This window comes from Bufo bufo, chromosome 4, assembly GCF_905171765.1.
Source record: "Bufo bufo chromosome 4, aBufBuf1.1, whole genome shotgun sequence".
NCBI lineage: Eukaryota > Metazoa > Chordata > Amphibia > Anura > Bufonidae > Bufo > Bufo bufo.
In genome coordinates this window covers 617,282,620-617,288,619 of record NC_053392.1, presented here as the reverse complement: position 1 = coordinate 617,288,619, position 6,000 = coordinate 617,282,620, and the positions used below count along the sequence as shown (strand labels likewise).

The window sequence follows — 6,000 nt, the reverse complement described above, 5'->3', positions numbered from 1 at the left end:
GATTCACACGCAGCTCCAAATACAGTACTGAAAAAACCCCTCTGGTGTACCTGCTTTATACTCTTTTAAAGTTTAGTAAAAAAAAACGGATCCGCTGAACGGAAGCTAAAACGGATGCATTCGGAAATAACAGATCCGTTTTACATGCGGATCCATTTAAACGGATCCAATAAAAAGGTCAACGTATGCATCCATTTTTCAATTCTTAAGACGGATCCGTTTTAAACGGATCCGTCGAACTGCCAGTGTGAAAGTAGCCTAATCCTGCTAATAACCTTAATATAGTTCCTATGTTTATGTTTAACCGACATTATGTCCTAGTGACTTCAGGACCTTTGATGATGTCATGGTCATGTGATCAGTCACATGAGGGGAGGAGTAAAGCAGTAAAGGGTGTTCACTGTCCAGCACTTCCTGTCATGTGACCAGTGTGACGTCACCGCAGGTCCTGCAGCCCCAGGAGGTGAGATCTGCAGGTCAGTTATTGGTCTTGGTTCTGGGTTTATTAGAATGGAGCGGTTCTATAGGTGACATATAGCAGGTCCAGCCAGCAGGGGGCAGCACCGGCCATAGAGAGTCTCTGCTCACACAGTCTGGAGGTCAGGAGGGGAGTTCTCCTCAGACATGTCTGCTCTCCCCCTGGAATATTAGGAGACCCCCAGACCCCTGTAAGAGGGGCTGTTCTCCTGGATTAGAGGGGTCTTCCATCACACACTGTCCTGTGATGTCACTAGGATATGGAGTCAGTGTGTGGTCGGTGGGGACAACCTCTTCTAGATGAAGGGGCTGCAGCGCTGTGTCCTCTCCTCACTGTCCCTGCACAGCGGAGGCCGGAGCTCTAATGAGCAGGGACTGTGGAGGAGATTCAGCAGTAAAGCAGCTCTGCAGCCCCTCCATTCCCAGGATTAGTGGGGTCCTGATACAGACGAGCCCCCACCTACCGCACACTGATGACCAGTAGGGTCGCCCCCCGGCCGGTAATTTCCTGCCTCTGCTGGGAACACTCGCTGCTCACTGGTCGCTCAGGACAGGACCGGCCGGACGCCATCAACTGGAGGAGCACATAGAAGAGAAGGGAGCATTAGTAATTCTGGGGGCGTATTCTGATTGAGGTATTACTGTTACTGGAGGCATTAGCGAGGAGACAATAAAATGAGTCACTAGGTTTCAGCGGTACTCGCGCTGCTGGTCTCCCGAAATGAAGTGGGTTCTTCACAAATGCAAAGTGTTAATATAATGGGACCGCGCTGCTCCTTGTTCACACAAGGCGTTTTTCCAGGAATGCAGGTGATCACTTTCTCTGGCTCCAGACAGACTCCCTTCAGTTGGATAGTGGTGTTCTTCAATCTATGCTGGATCGTTAAAGGCTTTTCTGCAAGATGTCATAAATCACACAGTAGTGAGAGGACCTCCGGCACAGTAAAAACCTTCTGTTTTATTATACTCACAGAAGTAAAAAGGTTATTCAGGGTATCAATATGATAGTATTCTCTCCGCACAGCCCGACCCGGGTTTCACATAAAGCTTCGTCAGGGGCGAGAATCTACCACGCCTAGGGTAGGCGGCTATTTAACCCCTTTCCCCCCACATGGCACACCTGATCCCCAAAAAAATTCACAAAAAATCGCAATGTTTTTTTCATGCTGACTCTCCCCTTTGGGAGTTATATCCTAAACACGGCGAGATCAACCAATGACTGACTACAAAAGTGCTTCATTCATGAATTCACTCGTCCAGGTGAGTGCCCCCCCCTTCTGGAGAATTCCTTATTCCACTACTCCGGCGCATTACAATGTCAATACCCCAAATATACCTAAACCAGGCACGGCTGGAGATCGAATTCTATATTCATCCCTTTAGGCTGAAGGGCGCCTGATCTGTATATCCATTCGATCTCTCTTCTATTTATTCGCCAATGGGGTTTAACTAATTCCACTCCCATGAACTTCAAACCTCTAGGGTTCTTCTCATGGTGCTCCTTAACCACCTCAGGACCGCCGTACGCACAGACGCGTCTTGGCGGCGGCCCTGTTATTCCTCCTGGACGCGCCGGCGCGTCCTCTCGCGAGAGGCGAGATTTCCTGTGAACGCGCGCACACAGGAGCGCGCGCTCACAGGAACGGAAGGTAAGAGAGTTGATCTCCAGCCTGCCAGCGGCAATCGTTCGCTGGCAGGCTGTAGATGTGTTTTTTTTTAACCCCTAACAGGTATATTAGACGCTGTTTTGATAACAGCGTCTAATATACCTGCTACCTGGTCCTCTGGTGGTCCCTTTTGTTTGGATCGACCACCAGAGGACACAGGCAGCTCAGTAATATGTAGCACCAAACACCACTACATTACACCCCCCCCTGTCACTTATTAACCCCTTATTAACCCCTGATCACCCCATATAGACTCCCTGATCACCCCCCTGTCATTGATCACCCCCCTGTAAGGCTCCATTCAGATGTCCGTATGTGTTTCGCGGATCCGCAAAACACATACGGATGTCTGAATGGAGCCTTACAGGGGGGTGATCACCCCATATAGACTCCCTGATCCCCCCCCCCCCCCCTGTCATTGATCACCCCCCTGTAAGGCTCCATTCAGACGTCCGTATGTGTTTTGCAGATCCACGGATCCGCAAAACACGGACACCGCGGATCCGCAAAACACGGACACCGGCAATGTGCTTTCCGCATTTTGCGGATCCGCACATTGCCAGAACTATATAGAAAATGCCTTTTCTTGTCCGCAATTGCGGACAAGAATAGGACATGTTCTATAGGCTCTACAAAAAACGCAGTGTTCGCCGGATCAGGCCTGATCTTGTGCGCACACTTGCTCAGTCCGCTCCACCGCAGTGACAGAAATTTTTTTTTTCTAAAAACTGCAAAAACACTGTAAAATCTCTGCGGTGCTATAAAGATCACTTTTGAGGGGCATGACGAGTTCATAGAAGATATTTTTTTTTTGTCACAAGTTAGTGGAAATAGTTTTTTTTTTTTGTTTTTTTGTTTTTTCTTACAAAGTCTCATATTCCACTAACTTGTGACAAAAAATAAAATCTCACATGAACTCACCATAACCCTCGCGGAATCCAAATGCGTAAAATTTTTTAGACATTTATATTCCAGACTTCTTCTCACGCTTTAGGGCCCCTAAAATGCCAGGGCAGTATAAATACCCCACATGTGACCCCATTTTGGAAAGAAGACACCCCCAGGTATTTCGTGAGGGACATGGCGAGTTTATGTAAAATGTTATTTTTTGTCAAAAGTTAGTGGAATATGAGACTTTGTAAGAGAAAAAAAATAAATAATCATTTTCCGCTAACATAAAAAGTTCTATGAACTCACTATGCCCATCAGCGAATACCTTAGGGTGTCTACTTTCCGAAATGGGGTCATTTGTGGGGTGGCAAAGGGGCCCACATTCCAAAGAGCACCTTTCGGATTTCACCGGCCATTTTTTACAGATTTTGATTTCAAACTACTTACCACACATTTGGGCCTCTAGAATGCCAGGGCAGTATAACTACCCCACAAGTGACCCCATTTTGGAAATAAGACACCCCAAGGTATTCGCTGATGGGCATAGTGAGTTCATAGAAGTTTATATTTTTTGTCACAAATTAGTGGAATATGAGACTTTGTAAGAAAAAAAAAAAAAAACATAATTTTCCGTGACAAAAAATAAAAAGTTCTATGAACTCACTATGCCCATCAGCGAATACCTTAGGGTTTCTACTTTCCGAAATGGGGTCATTTGTGGGGTGTTTGTACTGTCTGGGCATTGTAGAACCTCAGGAAACATGACAGGTGCTCAGAAAGTCAGAGCTGCTTCAAAATGCGGAAATTCACATTTTTGTACCATAGTTTGTAAACGCTATAACTTTTGCGCAAACCAAATAAATAAACACTTATTGCATTTTTTTTTATCAAAGACATGTAGAACAATAAATTTAGAGAAAAATTTGTATAGAAATGTAGTTTTAATTGAAAAATTTTACAACTGAAAGTGAAAAATGAAATTTTTTTGCAAAAATTTCGGTCAATTTCGATTAATAACAAAAAAAGTAAAAATGTCAGCGGCAATGAAATACCACCAAATGAAAGCTCTATTAGTGAGAAGAAAAGGAGGTAAAATTCATTTGGGTGGTAAGTTGCATGACCGAGCAATAAATGGTGAAAGTAGTGTAGGTCAGAAGTGTAAAAAGTGGCCTGGTCTTTCAGGGTGTTTAAGCACTGGGGGCTGAGGTGGTTAAGATGCATAGAGACACTATGGGTGGTTAGACCTTTTTTAATGTTACGGATGTGTTCCTGTATTCTAACTTCCAGTTTTCTGAGGGTTCTTCCCACGTACTGGAGGCCACAAGGGCAGCACTCCAGTACGTATATCACCCCTCATTCTTACAGGACAGGCCCCCTTTCCCCACTTACTGTGGACTTTACTACCCCCACATGCTGCGTTCTCTCTCTCAGGATTCTGTTCTTGCAGTCTATACAAAAGCCGCACCATGTGAATTTCTGCGTGTCTTTCTTTTTGGGGACAGTCGAAATCGCGCTATGTACTAAGCGTGTATTCAGATTAGGGGCCTTCTTATATATTATTTCTGGCCTCCTTGGTATCTCTTTCCCCAAAATGGGGTCATTCTTCAATATTGCCCAGTTTCTTTTAATTGCGTTTTTCAAAAACCCTGTATTGACATCATATTGTGTCATGAACATGAAGCGGAAATCCCATTCCTCCTTATACTTTTTTCCACAGTCACCCTCTGTTGTGTAGACCTCCACATTTTTACGGCACTCTTCCAACTCCTCCTCCTCATATCCTTTTTCCACAAACCTTCCTTTAATCGCTTTACTCTTTGTGAATTATTATTTTTTTAAATAAAAAAAATTAAAAAAATTTTACATTTTTTTTTTGTGTGAAAGTTTAATGTTTGATGGAGTGTATTTTATTTGCATTTTATTCATTTATTCTTTATGTATTTTATTTGGAAAATGAGCACTTTGGAGAAATCCCTGGAGCAATTAGATTAGTAATGCAATCATCAGGTGTGCCATGTGGGGGGAAGGGGGTTAAATAGCCGCGCTACAATCCATTCATGTCTCCGCCAGAAAAACTCTGAGGGAAGAACTCGCTCTGTGAGACTTCCCAGAGATCTCGCTCTTTCCCGGCGGCAGAGAGAGGCGGCCGCCTATACCCAACAGCTGGCGCTAGGCGACTGCATCCCGAAGAGCGAATACTAATTACTAAGAATAATCATTGGGGGAGGATTGTCAAATTGGAGTAAAGGAAAACTGGGTTAGTTGCCCCTAGCAACCAATCACATTCCACCTTTCAGATTGGAGAGCTCCTTTGGAAAATGAAAGGTGGAATCTGATTGGTTGCTTTGGTCAGTTTTCCTTTACATCCCATTTATCAAGTTGGTGCATTGTGTGTTACTGTGAGTTTGGGATCGTGACCTCGTCTGGGGGGCTCTAATGGGGACACTATTAGTTCTGAGGGGGGCTAATGTGGGCATTATTCATTCTGGAGGCACTAATTGGGGCATTAATATTATTGGGGGCACTATTATTTCTGGGGATCCCGAATGGGGCCATTATTAATTGTGTGTGTGGGGGGGGGGGGCGCTAATGGGGGCATTATTAGTTCTGGTGGGGCATTACTGTTACTGGGGGCACTAAATGGGGTAGTATTAATTCTGGAGACACTAATGGGGGCACTATTAATACTGGGAGCCACATTATGACATAGCGACACCTTGTGTTAAGCCACGCCCCCACATCCACATTGAGATGTGACATAAAGGGAACCTGTCATCACCTTTCTGCTGCCCACACTAACGGCAGAATAAAGTACAGACCGGTGAGTTGATTTCAGCGATCTGTCATTTAAAAGTTAAAAGTAAGTGGTTGCCGAGAACCAACATCACAATCATTGCAGACTGGGCCACGTGAGTCACGGCCACGTGAGAAGAGTTATGGTTATTCATGAATTCCTGCTCTCCCT

At 44.8% G+C, this 6,000-nt stretch overlaps 1 protein-coding gene across 1 annotated transcript in view; it reads left to right on the top strand.

Moving 5' to 3' along the window:
- The first annotated feature begins 438 nt into the window (after window positions 1-438).
- LOC120999664 (oocyte zinc finger protein XlCOF6-like) overlaps window positions 439-6,000 on the top strand; it is a 2,208,135-nt gene continuing 2,202,573 nt past the window's right edge. Inside the window, exon 1 of the mRNA XM_040430669.1 lies at window positions 439-476. The gene's annotated coding sequence lies outside the window, so the exon portion shown is untranslated. The remainder of the gene's footprint in view (window positions 477-6,000) is intronic.